The 23455-nt window shown below is 43.0% G+C and overlaps 1 protein-coding gene across 1 annotated transcript in view; it reads left to right on the top strand.

Annotated features, from left to right (window-relative positions):
- LOC130303493 (NLR family CARD domain-containing protein 3-like) overlaps positions 1-23455 on the top strand; it is a 103347-nt gene that overhangs the window by 72622 nt on the left and 7270 nt on the right. The window lies entirely within an intron of this gene.

The raw sequence follows: 23455 nt of genomic DNA on the forward strand, positions 1-23455 counted from the left end.
ACCTTTATATAGGATGGTGGCTGTTGTCTGCAGTGTGTCTTAAATCTGGTCTTGGCCACAACTGAAGATGTATTATGAATAAAACATCCTGTATCTCTACATAAAATGTTAGATTGTGTTTATCATGTGGTTCTGCATGTCAAACAGGCCATTTCAGAATATTCTCCCTTCCCTTTCACACCTTTGGTGGACAATATGCAGATCATTCACGCAGTACAATAGAGATATTGCTGTGGAACATATACATGCATTATTGATGAAAGACACTTGCAACATCTTCCTTTAAAGACATCCACTCTGTAGAGCGCTTCCTGAATAATACGATTTATTAGTCTGTCTGTTTTGTATGGAGACTTGTTTTGAGAAGAGTTACAATAATTGTATTTATTAAAATAAAAGATACAGACACCGATGTTGGCTTATAGCGCTATCTGCAAACGTTGTACCTACATTACTGCACAACCTAAGCTGCATAACACTATGTTATCATACCCACAAATTTCCAATAGCCAACATAGTAACATAGTTCATAAGGTTGAAAAAAGACCAGAGTCCATCAAGTTCAACCTATATCCCTAATGAGGCCCTACTGAGTTTATCCAGAGGAAGGCAAAAAAAACCCTCATACTAGAGGTAAAAAATTCCTTCCCGACTCCAAATATGGCAGTCAGAATAAATCCCTGGATCAACGTTCTGTCTCTATAAATCTAGTATACATAACCAGCGATGTTATTATTCTCCAAAAATGCATCCAGACCCTTTTTGAACTCTTTTACTGAGTTCCCCGTGACCACCTCCTCAGGCAGAGAATTCCACAGTCTCACTGCTCTGACAGTAAAGAACCCCCGTCTGTGCTGGTGAAGAAACCTTCTTTCCTCTAAACGTAGAGGATGTCCCCTTGTTATAGATACAGTCCTGGGTATAAATAGATCATGGGAGAGATCTTTGTATGGTCCCCTGATATATTTATACATAGTTATTAGGTCTCCCCTAAGCCTTCTTTATTCTAAATTATATAACCCCAATTCTGATAATCTTTCTGGATACTGTAGTCTCCCCCATTCCCCGTATTACTCTGGTTGCCCGTCTTTGAACCCTCTCCAGCTCCACTATATCTTTCTTGTACACTGGTGCCCAGTACTGTACACAGTATTCTATGTATGGTCTGACTAGTGATTTGTACAGCGGTAGAATTATTTCCTTGTCGTGGCCATCTATGCCCCTATTGATGCACCTCATGATTAGTGTTGCTCACGAATATTCGCAATTCGAATATTATTCGCGAATATCGCATATTCGCGAATTTGCGAATTTTGCGAATATAGCGCTATATATTCGTAATTACGAATATTCGTTTTTTTTTTTTTTTTTTTCACAGTACACATCACAGTGATCACCCCTCTCTGCTTCCAGCTTGTGTGGTGTAAAGAAGGCTGTAATACTACTGCGTGAGACTGGCGTGCGAAAATTCGCATATGCGAAAATTCGCATATGCGAATTTTTGCGTATGTTAATTTTGTATATGCTAATATTCACATATGTTAATTTTAATATAACGAATATGCGAATATTCGCGAATATATGACGAATATTCGTCCATATATTCGCGAATATTCGCGAATTCGAATATGGCCTATGCCGCTCAACACTACTCATGATTTTATTTGCCTTGGCAGCAGCTGTCCGACACTGGTCACTACAGCGAATGTTAATATTAACCAAGACTCCTAAGTCATTTTCTACATCAGTCGTCCCAAGTGTGCTCCCATTTAATACATAATCCCAGCCCAGATTTTTCTTCCCCATGTGTTGAACCTCATCTGCCACTTCCCAGCCCAAACCTCCAACCTATCCAGATCCATTTGTAACAGTGCACTGTCCTCTATAGTGTTTACCTCTTCAAGGTCATTAATTAATATATTAAATAGTACAGGACCCAAGACGGACCCCTGTGGTACCCCACTAGTTACAGTCATCCAATCAGAATAAGTACCATTAATAACCACCCTCTGTTTCCTATCACTGAGCCAGTTACTTACCCACTTACACACATTCTCCCCCAGCCCAATACTTCAAATTTTATGCACCAACCTTTTATGTGGAACCGTATCAAATGCTTTGGAAAAATCCAAGTATACAACATCCAGCAATTGCCCCTGGTCCAGTCTGGAGCTCATCTACTCATAAAATCTGATCAGGTTAATTTGACAGGACCGATCCCTCATAAAGCCATGCTGATATAGAGTCATGCATTTATTTTTATCAAGATACTCCAAAATAGCATCTCTTGAAAACCTTCAAAAAATACAACAGAGGTTAAACTAACAGGCCTATAATTCCCGGGGTCACCTTTTGACCCCTTTTTAAATATTGGCACAACATTTGCCATGCGCCAGTCCTGGGGAACAGTCCCTTTCACTATAGAGTCCCTGAATATAAAAAATAAGGGCCTGTCTATTACATTACTTAATTCCTTTAGAACACAGGGGTGATCTGGACCTGGTGATTTGTCTATTTAGATTTTTTGTAGGCGACACTGTACTGGGTTAGAAAGGTGACCTGTACTGGGGAGTTTACCTTATCTTGCTGTATTTCACCTGGCATTTCATTTTCCTCAGTGAATACAGCGGAGAAGAATTTGTTTAATATATTTGCTTTTTCCTGATCTCCGTTTATAATTTCTTCCTCATCATTTTATAAAGGGCCTACACTTTCATTTTTGACCTTTTTGCTATATATAAAGTTAACCCCTTAAGGACCAGGCACGTATGAGTACGTCCCTGCACCCTGGGCTATAAGGACCAGGCACGTACTCATACGTCCTGGCGATTTCCGGTCCCTGCCGTGCGCCGGGCAGAGATCGGAAGCGGATGCCTGCTGAAAGGTTTCAGCAGGCATCCAGGGCAAACGACGAGGTGGGCCATGTCTGCCCCCCATGTTGGCGATCGTCGCAAATCGCGAGGGAAGCTGCGGCGTTACCGGGCTGATCGGATCTCTGGGACCCGACCACCCGGTAATTTTGCATGATCCCGGTTGTCACAGACAGCCAGGACCATGCTGAAGTATAGGAGCGAGGTGGCAAGCCTGCCACCTCCTCCTATCACCTGCGATTCCTCGGTTAGCTAACCGACCAATCGCAGTGGGGGGGGGCCGTTACTTCCTCCCACCCTGCCCGGCCCCTGGAAGTCCGGAGAGAACGGGAGGAAGACCGAAGGACACGACGGGGGAGTGCTGGGCCCTGAAGACCTGGATCCCGGTGGCAGAGACGGCGGCACCGGCGACAGGTGAGTGGATCTTTGGCGGCGGAGCGGGACCTTTGCAGCAGTCCAGACCGCCGTAAAGCGATCTGGACTGCTCCATCTGGTCCCCTTACACTACAACTCCCAGCATGCCCAGACAGCCCTTGGCGTCGGGGCATGCTGGGAGTTGCAGTTTTGCAACATCTGGAGGTCCACAGTTTGGAGACAACTGCGCCCTTCCACATGTTGCAAAACTACACATCCTCAGCATGCCCTTACTGCCCAGGCATGCTGGGAGTTGTAGTTCTGTAACATCTGGCCCTTCAGATGTTGCAGAACTAAAACTCCCAGCATGCCTGGACAGTTTGGGCATACTGGGATATATAGTTTTGCAACATCTGGAAGGGCACAGATTGGGAACCACTGTATTAGTGGTCTGCAAACTGTAGTCCTCCAGATGTTGCAAAACTACAACTCCAAGCATGCTGGGAGTGGTAGTTCGGCAACATCTGGCTCTAAAGATGTTGCCGAATTACTACTTCCAGCATGCCTGAGAATGCTGGGAGATGAGGTTTTGCAACAACTGGAGGCACACTGGTTGGGAAACATTGTCTGTTTCCTAACTCAGTGTTTCCCAACCCGTGTGCCTCCAGCTGTTTCAAAACTATAACTACCAGCATGCACCGATAGACCGTTCATGCTGGGAGTTGTAGTTTGCAATAGCTGGAGGTTCCCCCCCTGTGAATGTACAGGGTACATTCACATGGGTAGGGGGCTTACAGTGAGTATCAGGCTGCAAGTTTGTGATGCAGCAAATTCGCTCAAACTCGCAGCTCAAACTCGCAGCGGGAAACTTGCTGTAATCCCCCGCCCATGTGACTGTACCCTAAAAACACTACACAACACTAACACAAAATAAAATTAAAAGTAAAAAACACTACATATACACATACCCCTACATAGCCCCCCTCCCCAATAAAAATGAAAAACATCTGGTACGCCACTGTTTCCAAAATGGAGCCTCCAGCTCCAAAACAACAACTCCCAGTATTGCCGGACAGCCGTTGACTGTCCAAACATGCTGGGAGTTTTGCAACAGCTGGAGGCACCCTGTTTGGGAATCACTGGCGTAGAATACCCCTATGTCCACCCCTATGCAAATCCCTAATTCAGGTCTCAAATGCACATGGCGCTCTCACTTTGGAGCCCTGTTGTATTTCAAGGCAACAGTTTAGGGCCACATATGGGGTATTGCCCTACTCAGGAGAAATTGCCTAACAAATTTTGTGGAGCTTTTTCTCCTTTTACTCCTCATGAAAAGGTAAAGTTGGGGTCTACACCAGCATGTTAGTGCAAAATTTTTTTTTTTTATACACTAACACGCTGGTGTTGCCCAATACTGTTCATTTTGACAAGAGATAAAAGGGAAAAAAGCCCCCCAAAATTTGTAATGCAATTTCTCCCGACTATGGAGATACCCCATATGTGGGCGCAAAGTGCTCTGGGGGCGCACAACAAGGCCAAGAAGGGAGAGTGCACCATGTACATTTGAGGTGATTTGCACAGGGGTGGCTGATTGTTACAGCGGTTTTGACAAACGCAAAAAAAAACTAAACCCCACATGTGACCCCATTTCGGAAACTACACCCCTCATGGAATGTAATGAGGGGTGTAGTGAGAATTTACACCCCACTGGTGTCTGACAGATCTTTGGAACAGTGGGCTGTGCAAATTAAAAATTGTGTACAGCCCACTTTTCCAAAGATCTGACAGACACTAGTGGGGGGGTAAATGCTCACTGTACCCCTTGTTATGTTCCTCAAGGGGTCTAGTTTCCAAAATGGTATGCCATGTGGGGGTTATTTTGCTGTTCTGGCACATAGGGGCTTCCTAAATGCGACATGCCTCCCGAGCAAAATTTGCTCTCCAAAAGCCAAATATGACTGCTTTTCTTCTCAGAATTGTAGTTCGCCCGTAGTGCACTTCAGGTCCACTTATTGGGTACCTTCATACTCAGAAGAGATGGGGATACAAATTTTGGTGAGTCTTTTCTGCTATTAACCCTTGCAAAAATGTGAAATTTTGGGGGAAACACATATTTTAGTGAAAAAAAACATATTTTTTTTTTACATATGCAAAAGTCGTGAAACCCCTGTGGGGTATTAAGGCTCACTTTTTTCCTTGTTACATTCCTCAAGGGGTCTAGTTTCCAAAATGGTATGCAATGTGTTTTTTTTTTGCTGTTCTGGCACCATAGGGGCTTCCTAAATGCGACAAAATTTGCTCTCAAAAAGCCAAATATGACTCCTTCTATTCTGAGCATTGTAGTTAGCCCGTAGTGCACTTCAGGTCCACTTATGGGGTAGTAGAAAAGGATTGTCCAGCACTGTAAGCACGATGCAAGGATGGTTTATTATAAAATCACACAGCAAACAGCAACAGGGATCATGAAATGACGCGTTTCAGCGACCTTCGTCGTCTTAGTCGTACTAAAGTATGTCAAGTTCTCTTTGCCTCTTATAGTGGTCCGCCCCGCCCCCCCCCCCACCAGGTGCATGCATCTGAGTGGACTAGGGCGGTGCACCCCCACACCAAAGAGGCAGATTTACAATCGTATTCACATTGAATAAGATGAACACAGTAATGGGTATAAATCACAGACCAAAAAATATATACAAAAATACAAAGAAATACAAAACAAAATATCATATCGGAGACAAAGAAAAGTGTAATGGCACAGAATAAGTCTTAATAGCTAAATCCAGTCTGTACCAGCACAAACATGTAGAAGTACAATAAATCTCCTTGTGTGTTCTAATCTACCAATGTAGAAAACAGGATAGAGCCCACATCGTCAGTGATAATCAACTATACCAGACCACAACCTCAGTTATGCCTGGCATATATAATTATATAAGAAAAAGAAAAAAGGAAAAGAACATCCAAATCACTGCTAAAAGTAATAAAATCTTATTCCATGCACTGTGTCGATAACATGGAAACAATACCACAAATTCAGGGTTATACCATAATATTAAGCCAACATGGATTCGACACAGCGCATGAAAAGACGTTAATACCCAGGGTTCTATAGGAGAAAAAACGTGAAAAGGGGGAGGGACCATTCATCCGAGACATGTGTATGCAAAACCACACAATATAATTGCAAGTGTATGTATAAAGTAGGTATCGGCATATTGTGGCATACATATGTGAGGGATATCACTAAATAAGATGAGGAGAGGACTACTAAGACTATATGATTGTGGCACAGAAAAAATAGAAAGAAAAGGTGGCAAATAGCAGCGTATAAAAAAGCCCCAGAATGTAATAAAAGGAAACTTTAATAAGAGTAACTGGTAGCGCTGCACTCCACAAAGTATGGGGACAGGAGAGGGACAACATGTGATAAACATTGTTACTCAAATAAATATTCGGTGCAAAAACTTATATTTAATAGTATAACATGGTGTCCTGTCTCCTGTTCATACCCATCGGAAACCTCGTATGTAGTTTCAGAATCCAATAGACCTCACGGTCTAGTAATTTTCTTCTGTACACAAAGGCCACGAAACGAGCCTGAGTGTTTTTCGGCACAATGTCGACTGACCATAGATACGTGTCGGGAGTTAAAATGGGGGACAGGTGCCTCCGAACTCTCACTTTCAGGGCACCTGTCGTGCACCCCACATATTGGATATTGCACTCCCGACACGTAATGAGGTATACAACATGGGGAGTATTGCAATTGACAAAGTGCTCCATGTTGTACGCTGCCATTTGCCACCTTTTCTTTCTTTTTTCCTGTGCCACAATCATATAGTATTAGTAGTCCTCTCCTCATCTTATTTAGTGATATCCCTGACCTATGTATGCCACAAAATGCCGATACCTACTTTATACATACACTTGCAATTATATTGTGTGGTTTTGCATACACATGTCTCGGATGAATGGTCCCTCCCGCTTTTCACGTTTTTCCTCCTATAGAACCCTGGGTATTAACGTCTTCATGCGCTGTGTCAAATCCATGTTGGCTTAATATTATGGTATAACCCTGAATATTGTTTCCATGTTATCGACACAGTGCATGAAATAAGATTTTATTACTTTTAGCAGTGATTTGGATGTTCTTTTCCTTTTTTCTTATATAATTATATATGCCAGGCATAACTGAGGTTGTGGTCTGGTATAGTTGATTATCACTGACGATGTGGGCTCTATCCTGTTTTCTAGATTAGAACACACAAGGAGATTTATTGTACTTCTACATGTTTGTGCTGGTACAGACTGGATTTAGCTATTAAGATTTATTCTGTGCCATTCCATTTTTCTTTGTCTCCGATATGATATTTTGTTTTGTATTTCTTTGTATTTTTGTATATATTTTTTGGTCTGTGATTTATACCCATTACTGTGTTCATCTTATCCAATGTGAATATGATTGTAAATCTGCCTCTTTGGTGTGGGGATGCACTGCCCTAGTCCACTCCGGTGCATGCCTGGTGTGTGGGGGGGGGGGGGGGGCGGGGCGGACCACTATAAGAGGCAGAGAGATCTTGACATACTTTAGTACGACTAAGGCGACTAAGGTCGCTTAAACGCGTCACTTCATGATCCCTGTTGCTGTTTGCTGTGTGATTTTATAATAAACCATCCTTGCATCGTGCTTACAGTGTTGGACAATCCTTTTCTACTATTGACTGTGCTCGTGGTGTCCGCACGGAGGCGGCGGTGGTGAGCTGAACGACAACCTGTTTTGCACTTATGGGGTACCTCCATACTCAGAAGAGATGGGGTTACAAATTTTGGGGGGTATTTTCTGCTATTAACCCTTGCAAAAATGTGAAATTTGGGGGGAAACACACATTTTTGTGAACATTTTTATTTTTTTTTACATATGCAAAAGTCGTGAAACACCTGTGGGGTATTAAGGCTCACTTAAATCCTTGTTACATTCCTCAAGGGGTCTAGTTTCCAAAATGGTATGCCATGTTTTTTTTTTTTGCTGTTCTGGCACCATAAGGGCTTCCTAAATGCAACATGCCCCCCAAAAACTATTTCAGATAAACGTACTCTCCAAAATCCCCTTGTCGCTCCTTCACTTCTGAGCCCTCTACTGCACCCGCCGAACAATTTATATAGGCATTTGAGGTATGTGCTTACTCGAGAGAAATTGGGTTACAAATACAAGTATAAATTTTCTCCTTTTACCCCTTGTAAAAATTCAAAAATTGGGTTAAAACACTGACTGAATGTCATTTTGAATACTTTGGGGGTAAAGTTTTTATAATGGGGTCTTTTATGGGGTATTTCTAATATGAAGACCCTTCAAATCCACTTCAAATCTGAACTGGTCCTTGCAAAATAGTGAGTTTGAAAATTTTGTGGAAAATTGCTGCTGAACTTTGAAACCCTCTGGTGTCTTCCAAAAGTAAAAACTTGTCAATTTTATGATGCATACATAAAGTAGAAATATTGTATATGTGAATAAAATTTTTTTTATTTGGAATATTCATTTTCCTTACAAGCAGAGAGCTTCAAAATTAGAAAAATGCAAAATTTTCAATTTTTTCATCAAATTTTGGGATGTTTCACCAAGAAAGGATGCAAGTTACCACAACAATTTACCACCATGTTAAAGTAGAATATGTCACGAAAAAACAGTCTCGGAATCAGAATGATAACTAAAAGCATTCCAGAGTTATTAATGTTTAAAGTGACAGTGGTCAGATGTTCAAAAAACTCTCTGGTCCTGAGGTGTAAAATGGCCTGGTCCTTAAATGGGCACTGTCACCAACTTTTTTTTTGATATGTTGTAGTACATATGTACCACAACATATCTCTAATATAGTTTCATTATTTTTTTTTTTTATTAACATGGTGTAATTTACATTTGAAAACCGGCCACTAGGGGTCTCCCTCCTAGTGGCCGGCTGCAGCCTGGCGTGACGTCATGCCTGAAAAAGGACTGATTTTGGCCTGGCAATCAGTCCTTTTTCATTTAGGCTGCTTTCGCTCCCTGCCTGTCAATCAGACAGGCAGGAGCGTGCGCATTGGCTCCCCGGCCACTGGCTGGGAGGCCACTCCTCCCGCACGTGTCGTCGCCGCTGCCCCTGCACACCCGCCCGCTGCCGGACTCTGCAGTATCTGTAAGTAAGAGGGAACGGGGTATGCGGAGGGGGGTTTGTGATGGAGAGAACGGGGTATGCGGGCTGGCGAGGGGGGGGGGTCTGTGATGGAGGGAACGGGGTATGGGGGGGCTTTGACAGAGGGAACGGGCTAGCGCCGTAGCACTGCATGGCACTAACTTATAGTTTATCTACACAGGGTGCCTCCAGCTGTTTCACTACTACAACTCCCAGCATGCTCTGACAGCCTATAGATGTCAGGGCAAGCTGGCAGTTGTAGTGGTGAAACAGCTGGAAGCACTCTGTGTAGATAAACTAAGGGCGGAAGTGTTGTCCCCAGAAGGCATCAGTGACGTGGTGCCTGCTGGGGAAGTCTGCCTGGTAGTGAGCACACTACCAGGCAGACAAAAAGTTATTTTTAATATAGTAAAAAGAAAAATTTAAAGCAGGGAGGGGGTTAGGGATAGATTGGCAATAGGCAGGGACAGAAAAAAAATAGGATGGTGGGAGCTACCCTTTAAGGGGTTAAAGAACATTTTGGGGTTAGTTTTATTCTCTTTGGCAATGAGTCTTTCTGTCTCTATTTTTGCGGCTTTTATCTGTTTTTTACATATTATACATTTTTCTCTATAGCTTTTTAATGCTTCTTCACTGACGTTCTGTTTTAGTAGTTTAAATAATTTTTTTTTCATTTATTGCCCCCTTAACATTTTTATTCATCCATATTGGTTTTCTTTTATTTCTGACTCTTTTATTCCCATAAGGTATTTACATCTTACAGTGAGAATTTAAGATATTTTTAAAAGTCTCCCATTTAGTGTCAGTATTCTTGTTTTTGAGGACATTATCGTATTTTATATTGTTACGGGCTTCTCTGAGTTGATCGAACTTTGCTTTCCTAAAGTTCAATGTTTTTGTGGCCCCTCGAGAGATTCCCTTATTGAAGAACAAGGGCAAACTTGTTGGGGTGTGCCAGTTCAGGACTAGCCTCCCTGACACTTTTCCCTCTACCCCGTTTTCTAACTGTAACCCAGCTAACTGCCTGACTGTCCTGCACTGAAGTGGTAAAAATACTACAATACAGGGAGAGTATATACAGCATGGAAATATATGATATATGCTAAATGCATAGGTACAAATAATAGCACAAGTCCATAACCATATCGGCCATAAGCAGGACAAAGCAGTGAAAGATGGATAGCTAAATGTACATTGGGGTATTTGGTGCTACTGTACTGTGTATTGTGCATGGATTTATATTTCTACATGGGCTCAGTCTGGTGTTTGGTTATATGTCTGATATATTTACTACCTGTAATATTGTTATAGACTATTATTCCTACCAGTCCTGCACTATTGCTTATATACTGTATGTCCATGTATGTTTTTTTTTATAACGCAGCAATAATAATGCAATACATTTTTAATACATTTCTGTTCTGTGCATTGTTTTGGTGTCGTGTTAATACACCTTAGACAATATGAACAAACAAAAAGCATTACATCATAAGTTAAAATCATAAGTTGCATTCACGTTGCATTTTTTTCCCTGTGACTTTATAACAAACAGAAGAAAAAAGTTTCCCATTCTGTCTGAAAGAGAAACATAAACCTTTTGATAGGGCTCCTATTTTATACAGGTAAGATTGTTCAACAACGTGAATGTGGTCAATGCTTGCGATCGATTTCATTTTTCACATGCTGGTCAATCTACCAATCGCTGCTTTGGAGTTCAGAATAATGAATGTTAATGTTCTTCACAAATGGTTGGCCAGTTGTGAATTTTTTATCACCTCATAAATTATTACCTCGAAGAGGAAGCCTACAATATTGATGAAGATAAAAATCAATTTGTCCATTTGGTCTTCCAATACTACCCATGCTGCAGGCTGTTTTTGTTTTAGGACACAGTACTATTTATCTTGGCCAAATGTAATCTTTCACGACCGAGTTGTAGAGTCCACAGGCATGATATGTTGTAGAACAAGCTAGCTAGGATTAGCTGATAAATTGTCCCTGTACTGTGAAGTGCAAGAATAAGACCAAGCCACAAAAGAAGAATGGAGGATGGCACTCACTTGTTCTCAGCATACAAACAGGTTTATTAAAACAGTCGGGTCACCGATACAGAGTTGGCCATCTCTGTATCGATGACCCGACTGTTTCAATAAACCTGTTTGTACGCTGAGAACAAGTGAGTGCCATCCTCCATTCTTCTTTTGTGGCTTGGACATATGTGTTTTACAGATTGAACAACACATCGGTACAGCACGGCTGAAAGTATTAAGGTGTGTTAGCTGTGGACTTATTGAATCTCCTTTCAATGCGGAGCAGTGCCGACTTATCTTTTATTCTTTGATGGACTGTGTTCAAGAATAAGAACTCCAAACACTTGAAAACAACTCTTTTGAACCTTCTTGGCAGATCCAAGTCTTTATAGCATAGAGAAGAATATTACACTATTTGAACAGATCAGTAGTTGGTCATGGTCCCTTTAAGATTAAGCACACTTAAAGGGGTTGTCGGGTGAAAAGTGTTTTTCTAAAAACATGGCCAGGCTGCCTATAAAATGTATACTTACCTCCCTCAGTCCCCCGAGGCCTCTGGTATCACTGCTCCCAGTCTCCACCGTGCTCCCCTTCCTAGTGTTGGGGGGGGGGGGGGCAATACATCAGTGATTTGCTGAGTGCTATGGTGATGTATTGGGCTCTAGCACCAAGAAGAGGTACGTAGGAGAGATCGGGAGCAGGGATACAGGAAGCATTGTGCGAGCATGGTGGGGTTTTTTTGTGTTTTTTTTTTTTTATTTAGACAGCCCAGACATGTTTTGTCCAGTTAGTTAAAACTCTACTGTGGAAGGCCTATACAGGTTGGCTTATTAAGGTGCAATACTTTCTATTCACAGCTTGTTGTGACAAAATACCCTATCTGCAGGGCATTCACAGGAATTTTCTGTGATATGTCAGCCAAATAGCACCAATTCTGACTACTGAGGTCACTGAAAAGTGTATGCAAATGGCCCCTTGTTCAGCTTTTTTTTCCCTCTGACTAGATGACACTACTTCATGGAGTTGGAAACTTAATCCCTTTGCCCTCACAACATGGACTTAGGATGACCCCCAAACTCCATACAGTTCCATGGTCACCATACACCTGGACCGGATCTGGCCCAGGTGATGTTATTTTCAGTTGAAACAGGACTTATGACTTGCTTGGAGGCAGATTTGAACCAAAACACTCAATTAGGGGTTCTAATTTTTGTTCTTTTAGCCTGACCTTTTAAAGGTGTACTCCAGCATTTTAAAATGTATCATTTACCACAGGATAAGAATAAGTATCTGACTGCAAGGGGTTTAACCACGCTTACCTCCTGCTGTCTCCAGTTATTCCATAGCGACTGCATGGAAGGAGCCTGTCGACCCCCTTCTGTGTACAGGAGATTCCAGGGGTGTCCCAGAGGTTGGACCCACCAGCAATCAGACTTTCTGGCCCAGGATGAGACACTCTAGCCTAGGAACAGACACTTTTTACTTTCCACCAAACAAGAGCAGAACTTGGAGACTTCCTCACACTTTGCTGGCCTAAGCCAGAACTAAATCAAACTAGTTTGGGACCAGCCCTTTGAGGCCTGGGGGTTGGAGTAAGGACTTTTAGAAGTTTTTTTTATAGAAAGTAGATAGGGGATGTATCATGTGACCAAGACATCACCTCATCCTTACACAGCATTATGCAAATGATTAACCCTTAGACTTTTGCAATACCTTGGTGTATGCTATTAATGCAATGCACAAAAAACTGGCAAGTTAACTCACAGTACACCATACACAGACTTCTGCAGATAGAAAGGGGTTTTTCTCAGAGGGCTGCAGTCCTCTGAATAGTAACTTCCCTTCACCATGAGTTTTCAATATTACTCTCTCTCTCCTGACATCATATGAAAATTATCTTCTATAACTCTCCTTCACTGCATCTCTTTACTTAGCACCTCCAAAGATTCTCTTCTGCACTATTTTGGCTCAACCATTTTTGCTCCACCCAGATGTCCCCCCCTATCTTGAACCAGGGGCGGACTGACAACATTCAGGGCCCCCGGACCAAATAAAGCAAGGGCCCCCTGTGAGACTCAAATAGAGGAAAAATAGAGGAAAAAAAATCAGAAATGGTTGCACATCTACAACATGCACAGTGATCCTCAGCAAAAAGTATTACACTAATGGTTTGTTCCTAATCATCCTGAAGTGCAAGCCATGTCATGGCTGCCTGTAAGTAACGGGTCCCTAAACATCCCTAGCACAAAAGAAGGGGTGGGGGGCAATTATAAAATGCTACATACTCTATATACCAACAGTGCCCCACACTGTGCTGCATGGATATAAGAATATTAGAGAAGTAATCCCAGCACTCACCATATATATTTAAGGTACTTTATTACATATCCTTGAACATATGGTGAGTGCTGGGATTACTTTTCTACTATGTTCTGGGCCTGATCCATCAATCTACAGAAGTGCCGCCCTCCACCAATTGTGGATATATTAATGTCAGACACTGTGCTGCCTGGATATAATTGTCACACAATGCGCCACTGCCGTATACTAGTGCCACACACTGTGTGTCATGACATAGTACAGTAGTACATAGACTGCTCAGTACATAACAGTATCATACAAGAGCCCCTAAAACATAATAGTGACCACTACAAAGGATTGTGCCCACCCAGTCTGCCTGACTTCCCAAGTCCCACCATTTTGGACTATGCTGGAGAGCCCTAGGCATGATGGGAGTTGTAGATTTGTAATGGCTGCAGAGCAACAGATAGGGGTACATTCACCCATTATCCCTGCAGAACTTACAAATGACTACAGCTGATGGGACAGTCAGACAAACTACACAATGATATAAGTGACTACAGCTCTGATGGGACAGTCAGACTGACTTCACAATCATATCAGTGACCTGAGTGACGTCTTCTCTGATGTAATTTCTTCTCTTCTTCATCTGGTCCAGACGCTAGGACTTCTTCCAGCTCCATCTTCTCTGCAGAGTCTGACACAAGCACATCATAGGTTAGTCACTTTGTCCGCAGATCCTCATCCTCCATAAGAAGACAATCATTATAACTCTGCCAGATACTGTGCCCCATAAATACATCTCTTACAGACCCATCTGTCCCCTACACCTTTTATATCCTCCTCCAGACCCCTCTGCCCAATCATACCCCTAAATCCTTCTCCAGACCCCTCTGCCCAATCATACGACTAAATCTTCCTCCAGACCCCTTTGCCCAACCATACCCCTAAATCCTCCTCCAGACCCCTCTGCCCAATCATACCCCTAAATCCTCCTCGAGACCCCTCTGCCCACATCTTACCCCTAAATTCTCCTCCAGACTCCTCTGCCCCATCATACCCCTTAGTCCTCCTTCAGACCACTCTGCCCCCAGACCCCTAAATCCTCCTTCAGACCGCTCTATCCCCCCAGACCACCGTGTCCTACTCCAGACTGCTCTGTCCCAAGACCCCTGTGTCCTACTCCAGACTGCTCTGTCCCAAAACCACTGTGTCCTACTCCAGACTGCTCTGTCCCAAAACCCCTGTGTCCTCCTCCAGACCCCTTTGACCCCATCGTACCCCTAAACCTTCCTGACTCCACTGCTCCCTCCTCCGCTCAGGGCCCCTTATTGTGGCCTATCTCACATGGCCAGTCCAGCCCCAAGCTCAGCAGTAGTTTGACACATGATAGGATTAGATACACAGGCTGACCAGACAGTATACACATAACTGATTTGGATACACAGGCTCAGCAGGCAGTATCGCACATACTGAATTTAGATACACAGGCTCAGCAGACAGTATCACAAATGACAGATTTAGAAACACAGACTCAGCAGACAGTATCACACATGACATATTTAGATACTCAGGCTCAGCAGGCAGTATCACACATGACAGATTTAGATACATAGGCTCAGCAGACAGTATTGCACATGACATATTTAGATACATAGGCTCAGCAGACAGTATCACACATGACAGATTTAGATACATAGGCTTAGAAGACAGTATCGCACATGGCAGATTTAGATACATAGGCTCAGCAGACAGTATCACACATGACAGATTTAGATACATAGGCTTAGCAGACAGTATCGCACATGACAGATTTAGATACATAGGCTCAGCAGACAGTATCGCACATGACAGATTTAGATACATAGGCTCAGCAGACAGTATCACAAATTACAGATTTAGATACACAGGCTTAGCAGACAGTATCGCACATGACAGATTTAGATACATAGGCTCAGCAGACAGTATCACACATGACAGATTTAGATACATAGGCTTAGCAGACAGTATCGTACACGACAGATTTAGATACACAGGCTTAGCAGACAGTATCGCACATGACATTTATTCTTTAATCCTCACTTTTTTCTACTTTTGGATGACATTTTGGTGGCTTCAGAACCAATTAACAGGTTTCCATTGAGTTATGGTCTCAACATACAATGGTTTCAACATACATGCACATAGATTTAATGCTGGATCTAAGAGCAAGAAGTATAATGCAGGATCAGTACAGGATACATACGGGGGGGGAGTAATACTTATTACATTATCTGATTACTAGGTTCACACTGAAGAATCTCCAGATGGAATTTCTGCCAGACAGCAATGCATTTCTGAGCGGATCTGCAGAAAGATCTGCACGGTCTTAGTGCCGCTTAAAGGGATCGCTGGCGGAAATTCCTTCTGGAGATTCATCAGTGTGAACCGAGCCTTATACATGTGAGGAGGGGATTATACATGTGAGAAGGGGATTATACATGTGAGGAGGGGATTATACATGTGAGGAGGGGATTATACATGTGAGGAGGGGATTATACACATGTGAGGAGGGGATTATACATGTGAGGAGGGGATTATACATGTGATGAGGGGATTATACACATGTGAGGAGGGGATTATACATGTGAGGAGGGGATTATACATGTGAGGAGGGGATTATATACATGGGAGGAGGGGAATTATACATGTGAGGAGGGGAAGTATACATGTGAGGAGGGGATTATACACATGTGAGGAGGGGATTATACATGTGAGGAGGGGAATTAGACATGTGAGAAGGGGATTATACACATGTGAGGAGGAGATTATACATGTGAGGAGGGGAATTATACATGTGAGGAGGGGATTATATACATGTGAGGAGGGGATTATACACATGTGAGGAGGGCATTATACACATGTGAGGAGGGGAATTATACATGTGAGGAGGGGATTATACATGTGAGGAGGGGATTATATACATGTGAGGATGGGATTATACATGTGAGGAGGGGATAATACATGTGAGAAGGGGATTCTACACATGTGAGGAGGGGAATTATACATTTGAGGAGGGATTATACATGTGAGGAGGGGATTATACACATGTGAGGAGGGGATTATAAACATGTGAGGAGGGGATTATATACATGTGAGGAGGGGAATTATACATGTGAGGAGGGGATTATACATGTGAGGAGGGGATTATACACATGTGAGGAGGGGATTATACATGTGAGGAGGGGATTATACATGTGAGGAGGGGATTATACACATGTGAGGAGGGGATTATATACATGTGAGGAGGGGATTATATACATGTGAGGAGGGGATTATACATGTGAGGAGGGGATTATACATGTGAGGAGGGGATTATACATGTGAGGAGGGGATTATATACATGGGAGGAGGGGAATTATACATGTGAGGAGGGGAATATACATGTGAGGAGGGGATTATACACATGTGAGGAGGGGATTATACATGTGAGGAGGGGATTATACACATGTGAGGAGGGGAATTATACATGTGAGGAGGGGATTATACATGTGAGGAGGGGATTATTTACATGTGAGGATGGGATTATACATGTGAGGAGGGGATAATACATGTGAGAAGGGGATTCTACACATGTGAGGAGGGGAATTATACATTTGAGGAGGGATTATACATGTGAGGAGGGGATTATACACATGTGAGGAGGGGATAATAAACATGTGAGGAGGGGATTATATACATGTGAGGAGGGGAATTATACATGTGAGGAGGGGATTATACATGTGAGGAGGGGATTATACACATGTGAGGAGGGGATTATACATGTGAGGAGGGGAATTATACATGTGAGGAGGGGATTATACACATGTGAGGAGGGGATTATACATGCGAGTAGGGGAATTATACATGTGAGGAGGGGATTATACATGTGAGGAGGGGATTATACACATGTGAAGAGGGGAATATACATGTGAGGAGGGGATTATACATGTGAGGAGGGGATTATACACATGTGAGGAGGGGAATTATACATGTGAGGAGGGGATTATACATGTGAGGAGGGGATTATACATGTGAGGAGGGGATTATACACATATAAAGAGGGGAATTATACATGTGAGGAGGGGATAATACATGTGAGAAGGGGATTCTACACATGTGAGGAGGGGATTATACATGTGAGGAGGGGATTATACATGTGAGGAGGGGATTATACACATGTGAGGAGGGGATTATATACATGTGAGGAGGGGATTATATACATGTGAGGAGGGGATTATACATGTGAGGAGGGGATTATACATGTGAGGAGGGGATTATACATGTGAGGAGGGGATTATATACATGTGAGGAGGGGATTATACATGTGAGGAGGGGAATTATACATGTGAGGAGGGGATTATACATGTGAGGAGGGGAATTATACATGTGAGGAGGGGATTATACATGTGAGGAGGGGATTACATACATGTGAGGAGGGGATTATACATGTGAGGAGGGGATTATACATATGAGGAGGGGATTATATACATGTGAGGAGGGGATTATACATGTGAGGAGGGGATAATACATGTGAGGAGGGGATTATTATAATACTCCCCTCACATACATGTTTCATCTACCCCTCACATGTATAGTCTGATAACCCCCTCCTCACATTGATAATCCCCACACATGTATAATCTGATAATCCCCTCCTCACATGTATAATCTCATAATCAGATTGTATGTGAGGGGATTATACATGTGAGGAGGGGATTATACATGTGAGGAGGGGATTATCAGATATGTGAGGGGCAGATGATACATACATGTGAGGGGAGGATTATAATAATCATTATTATCTCCCCTCACATGCATAATTTCTCCCCTCCTCACATTATAGAATAATCCCCCCACATCATAGAATAATCCTCCTTCCCACACACACACTATAGAATACCCCTCCCCAACATTATGTAATAATCTCCCCCCCCACTATAGAATAATACCCCCCCCCCCCCCACCATTATGGAATAATACCCCCACACACTATAGAATAATACCACCCCCCCCCCACACACACACACTATAGAATAATAGCACCCCCCACCCCCACACACACTATAGAATAATACCCCCCCACCACCATTATGGAATAATACCCCCCACACACACTATAGAATAATACCACCCCCCCACACACACACACACACTATAGAATAATAGCACCTCCCACCCCCACCCCCACACACACTATAGGATAATACCACCCCCCCCACACACACACACACTATAGAATAATACCACCCCCACCCTATAGAATAATACCACCCCCACCCCACCCCCACACTATAGAATAATACCCCCCCCCCACCATTATGGAATAATACCCCCCACACACACTATAGAATAATAGAACCCCCCAACACACACACTATAGAATAATAGCACCCCCCCACACACACTATAGAATAACACCCCCACATTATGGAATATTTCCCCCCCCCCTCCACATTATAGAATAACCTCCCCCCCACACACACACACACATTATAGAAAAATACTACCACCACCACCACACCACCCCCCCAACACACACACTATAGAATAATCCCCCGCCCACACACACACACACACCCACCATAGAATAATACCCAACTACCATAATGGAATAATCCCCTCTCCCTCTCACCTCACAGTCCGGATCTGATCAGGACCGACTCCAGCGGTGAGTGATGGTGCGCTGCGGCCTGGAAGCTGCCCCAGAGGCTGTGGCACTGGACTTCTCCCTGACAGAGAGGGAGTGACGGAGGAGGCGGCGCAGGGTAATGAAAGGTAGCGCCCGGCGGGAAGGGGTGGGGGGGAGGAATGGTAGTTGTGGAATAGGCGCACGGTCGCTGCGGGGGTTAGGGGTTGGTGTAGGTTGTGCGGCTGCAGAGGGCGGGCCCTTTCCCTGTGCCGGGCCCGGGCAATTTAGGAATTTTTTTTTAAAAATTAACTGGTGGCTGACAGCGGCCCCTTTTCCCGGCCGGCCTTAGGACGGCATCCTATTGGACCTGCCTGTCAGTCCGCCCCTGTCTTGAACTGCTTCACCTTTGTTTCTTTCAGGTACTGCAGTAGCCATAACACAGTGCATCAGTTTTAACTGAATTCCCTTTAAATGGGCCCTGCCAGATCCAAAAATGTTTGAAATGTTGTAAAGCATGTATAACCAATAGGTTTTGCAATTGCTTTCATTAAAAAAGAAATTCAGTATTTCATACTGAAAAAGCCAGTCAAACAACTGCTCTCCTGCCTGCTTGGACACATACTAGTCCTACTGTGTCCATGCATCATTACCTATGCCATGGACACACTTCCTTGATTGACAGCTGTGAGCGCAGGGCTCACAGCTGGAGGAAAAATCCTCTCACTGTCAGCTTGTGTCCCGCTATTGTCAGTGAGGACAAGCTGGGAGTTGTAGTTTTGCTAATGCTAGGGGAAATGTGAGCAGACAGCATACTGAGGGAGGGGGCGGAGACCTGCACAGTGAGGCCACGCCCCCTCCCTTTGAGAGGAATTCAGACTAGTGAGCTAAATTAAAAGTGTAATAAAAAAATAAATAAAGGAGCTAGACACATAAAAATTTGATGTACATGGTCAGGATTAGGTACTGAGTGATATATTAAAAAAATGTTTTTGTTTTTTTGTTGATCTGACGGTACGCTTTAAGTGTACATTCACATGTGCATATTTTTGCAGCAGATCTGTTGTAGATTTGCTACTGGAGCTTTTACTGCCCATTGACTTCAAGGAGTCATTCCATCTCATGCTATTTTAGGATGTGTACAGAATAAGCCATGAATGTCTGAAAAATGCTATCTCTTAGATTCCCAAACCTTTACGTGGCATTCCAGAGAGAAATACAGTGGAGAGGAAGCAGTCCATTTGAGCGGCTCTCCCCATTTTAGGTCATAGGAGATAGTTGCTATAACTCCCATAAACTACAATGGAGTGAGTGCAACACATGTGCAGTCTTTTCCTCTATGAAGTGCCAGATATTGGAGCCAAGGGCCCCCATACACCCATTGCAGAGGTGAAGCCCATCCTATCAAAAAAACATGACATGTTTTAGAGCTTACAGATAGAAGAGAGTATTCAGTCACCGAAAATAATGGCATATCGACAGCCATAAATGTCTAATAGATATGGGTCTCACTTCTGTAAACTTAAATCTAGAATGGAGGTCGATCACCAGGTAGGATGGGAGTTAGGGGACTCCATTTAAAGGGGTTATCCACCATTAGGTGAGGTTAGTACATACCTGTCAGACTGTAATGGACATGCTTAGGAAGGATCTGCACTTGTCTTGGGGATAAATGGCTATGTTGTGAGATTACCATAACACTGTGGCTATCTTTTTGTGAACTGGTATTTCCTGTTTGAGTTTCTTTCTTTGCCTACAAATCCTTTATTTCCATCCCCCCCCCCACACACACATCAGCGACCCAACCATTGAAACATAAATGAGCTGCATCCATTCAAAAGACCTGTGTTTTTCAATCAGGGTGCCTACAGCTTTTGCAAAATTACAATTAGTTGCAGACTGATCTCTCTCCCACCAAGCGATCGCTCCACCCATTGAAGCAGACAGGCTCCCTGTCATCAGCTGACTAGTGATGTCAGGTCTTGGCCGCATTGCAACCTGGGCAGGGCTGGTACAAGGATTTTTGTCTACACAAGCGAAGGTGCATTTTGGTGCCCCACCCACCGAATCCCTAACCTATCGTTGGTTGAAAGCACCCGGAAAATGGAGGTTATTTTGAATCTCCCTGCGGGTCTGTGAATGTAAGAGAATGGTGATGCATATAGTGTCTGCATCGCCGCTCACCAGGGGTTGATTTTCACATAAAATAATGTCTCCACATCAGGATGACATATTACTATTGCAGTGACTAATACCATCATACCTTTATTATATAAAAAAACACTATACAGAGAACATTATCACCACTATATAAAGGACAAATAATTGCACCACACCATTACAACTACCATCACCACCACATAATGACAGGATAATACTGCCATACTGATACTGAATAAAACCACTATATACAGACCAATATCACCAATAACACCACTATAAAAGGGACAAAAAAATATTGCCACATCATGACCACTACCACCATATAATGACGGGATAATATTACCATACTGATACTGAATAAAACCACTGTACACAGACTAAAATCCCCCCACACAGTGCCCATATAGTGGGGACCAGGCTCTTCACAGGCTCTGCAGACCATATTAGTAATTACATACTGTTACATTAGGTGATGACGTCTGTGATTGGAGTCGTTCACTTTTCATTTTTATTCTCCACCCGGTCCAGACAGTCATGATGATTTCTTTTAGCCACAGCTTGTCTCCACAGAACCTGCCAAACAAACATTTTAGGATCTGTACGCTTTAAGCACGTATAGCGATCCATACAGTAATAATAATCCCTTGGTTTCTCACACAGAAGAGTGGGTAGGTAAGCAGATTGGGGGAAGAGTAGGTAGGTTCCCCCATTTAGTAAATACCTTCACATGGTTTCTTCCATTACAGAGGTGTCCCAAGTAGGTAAGTGCCACCTGTAAGAAGGTTCCTTTAAAGCCTAAAAATGTTACAATGGAGTTGTCACCAATCGGTACATACCTTCTGCTTTTAATAGTGCTTATATTTTTCCTATCTTTCAGTACTTATTAAACAGGAATAGACCTACTGTAGCACATCAGCGCCTGTATTATTTTATATATCTGTATATTATTATCAACATTTACTAGATGGGAGCGAAATCACAATATAAAACACTGGCTGCGATTATTAGGGAGTCAATCGCGCTAGCAAGTCCAGGTGTAAGCAAATAATTGTGGCCAGCCCCTTCACTTTCTGCCTTTACAGAGACACACGTGGAAGACTCAGCACTGCTTCATATAGCACAAGTACTATACTAGCTGAATTGATATTTTACATGTTGCATCTTTATTCATGAAGCAAAAGTAATGTGCTGAGAAGGAAGAAAGTCCTAACACACAATTTATAATTCCAGCATTTATGACAGTAGAGTAAAATATGATACCATACAAAAGATACCACACTCTTAAATGAATATTCATTCGGAACACATCTCTGATAGTATAATTGGGTTGTGAACATGGCGGAGGTTTTGCCAAGTTTCTGAAAATCCTTAATTGAGAACATGCTCACTGTTACTGGGAGCTTTTAATTTAGCTAAAAATGGAGGTACATTTTCACATTGTGTGTCCTGCCAGAGACTATGAATGCAGCTACAATATGAGTTTTTTTCTTTTATTTATTGCCTCAGATTGGACACTCTTATGAAATTATGACTCTACAATCAAAGTCTTCCTGGCCCTATAAGCCTCTTGCCATCACTGCCATCACAAGTACCATGTTTCAGGCCTCCGCAATCTTCAGCTCTACCGTAAGGGAGACGGAGGCCAGGCTGGCTGGCACAGTTGCCGAGGCAACTGTATCATGCTCAACAAAGTTCCGTGCACAAGCCCCTCTCAGATGAGTAGGACTCATGCACGGAACTTCACAGAGCTTGGTATGGCTGCCCTGGCAACTGTACACCCAAAATGGCCTGCATCTCCCCAATTGGAGCAGAAGATCATGCAGGCCTGAAACTCGGTACTTGCGCTTTGAAGTGTACCTCAAATTACATTTAAAGGGGTTTTCCAGGCCAAAACTTTTTTTTATATATCAACTGGCTCCGGAAAGT

This window comes from Hyla sarda, chromosome 1 (genome assembly GCF_029499605.1).
Source record: "Hyla sarda isolate aHylSar1 chromosome 1, aHylSar1.hap1, whole genome shotgun sequence".
Lineage (NCBI taxonomy): Eukaryota > Metazoa > Chordata > Amphibia > Anura > Hylidae > Hyla > Hyla sarda.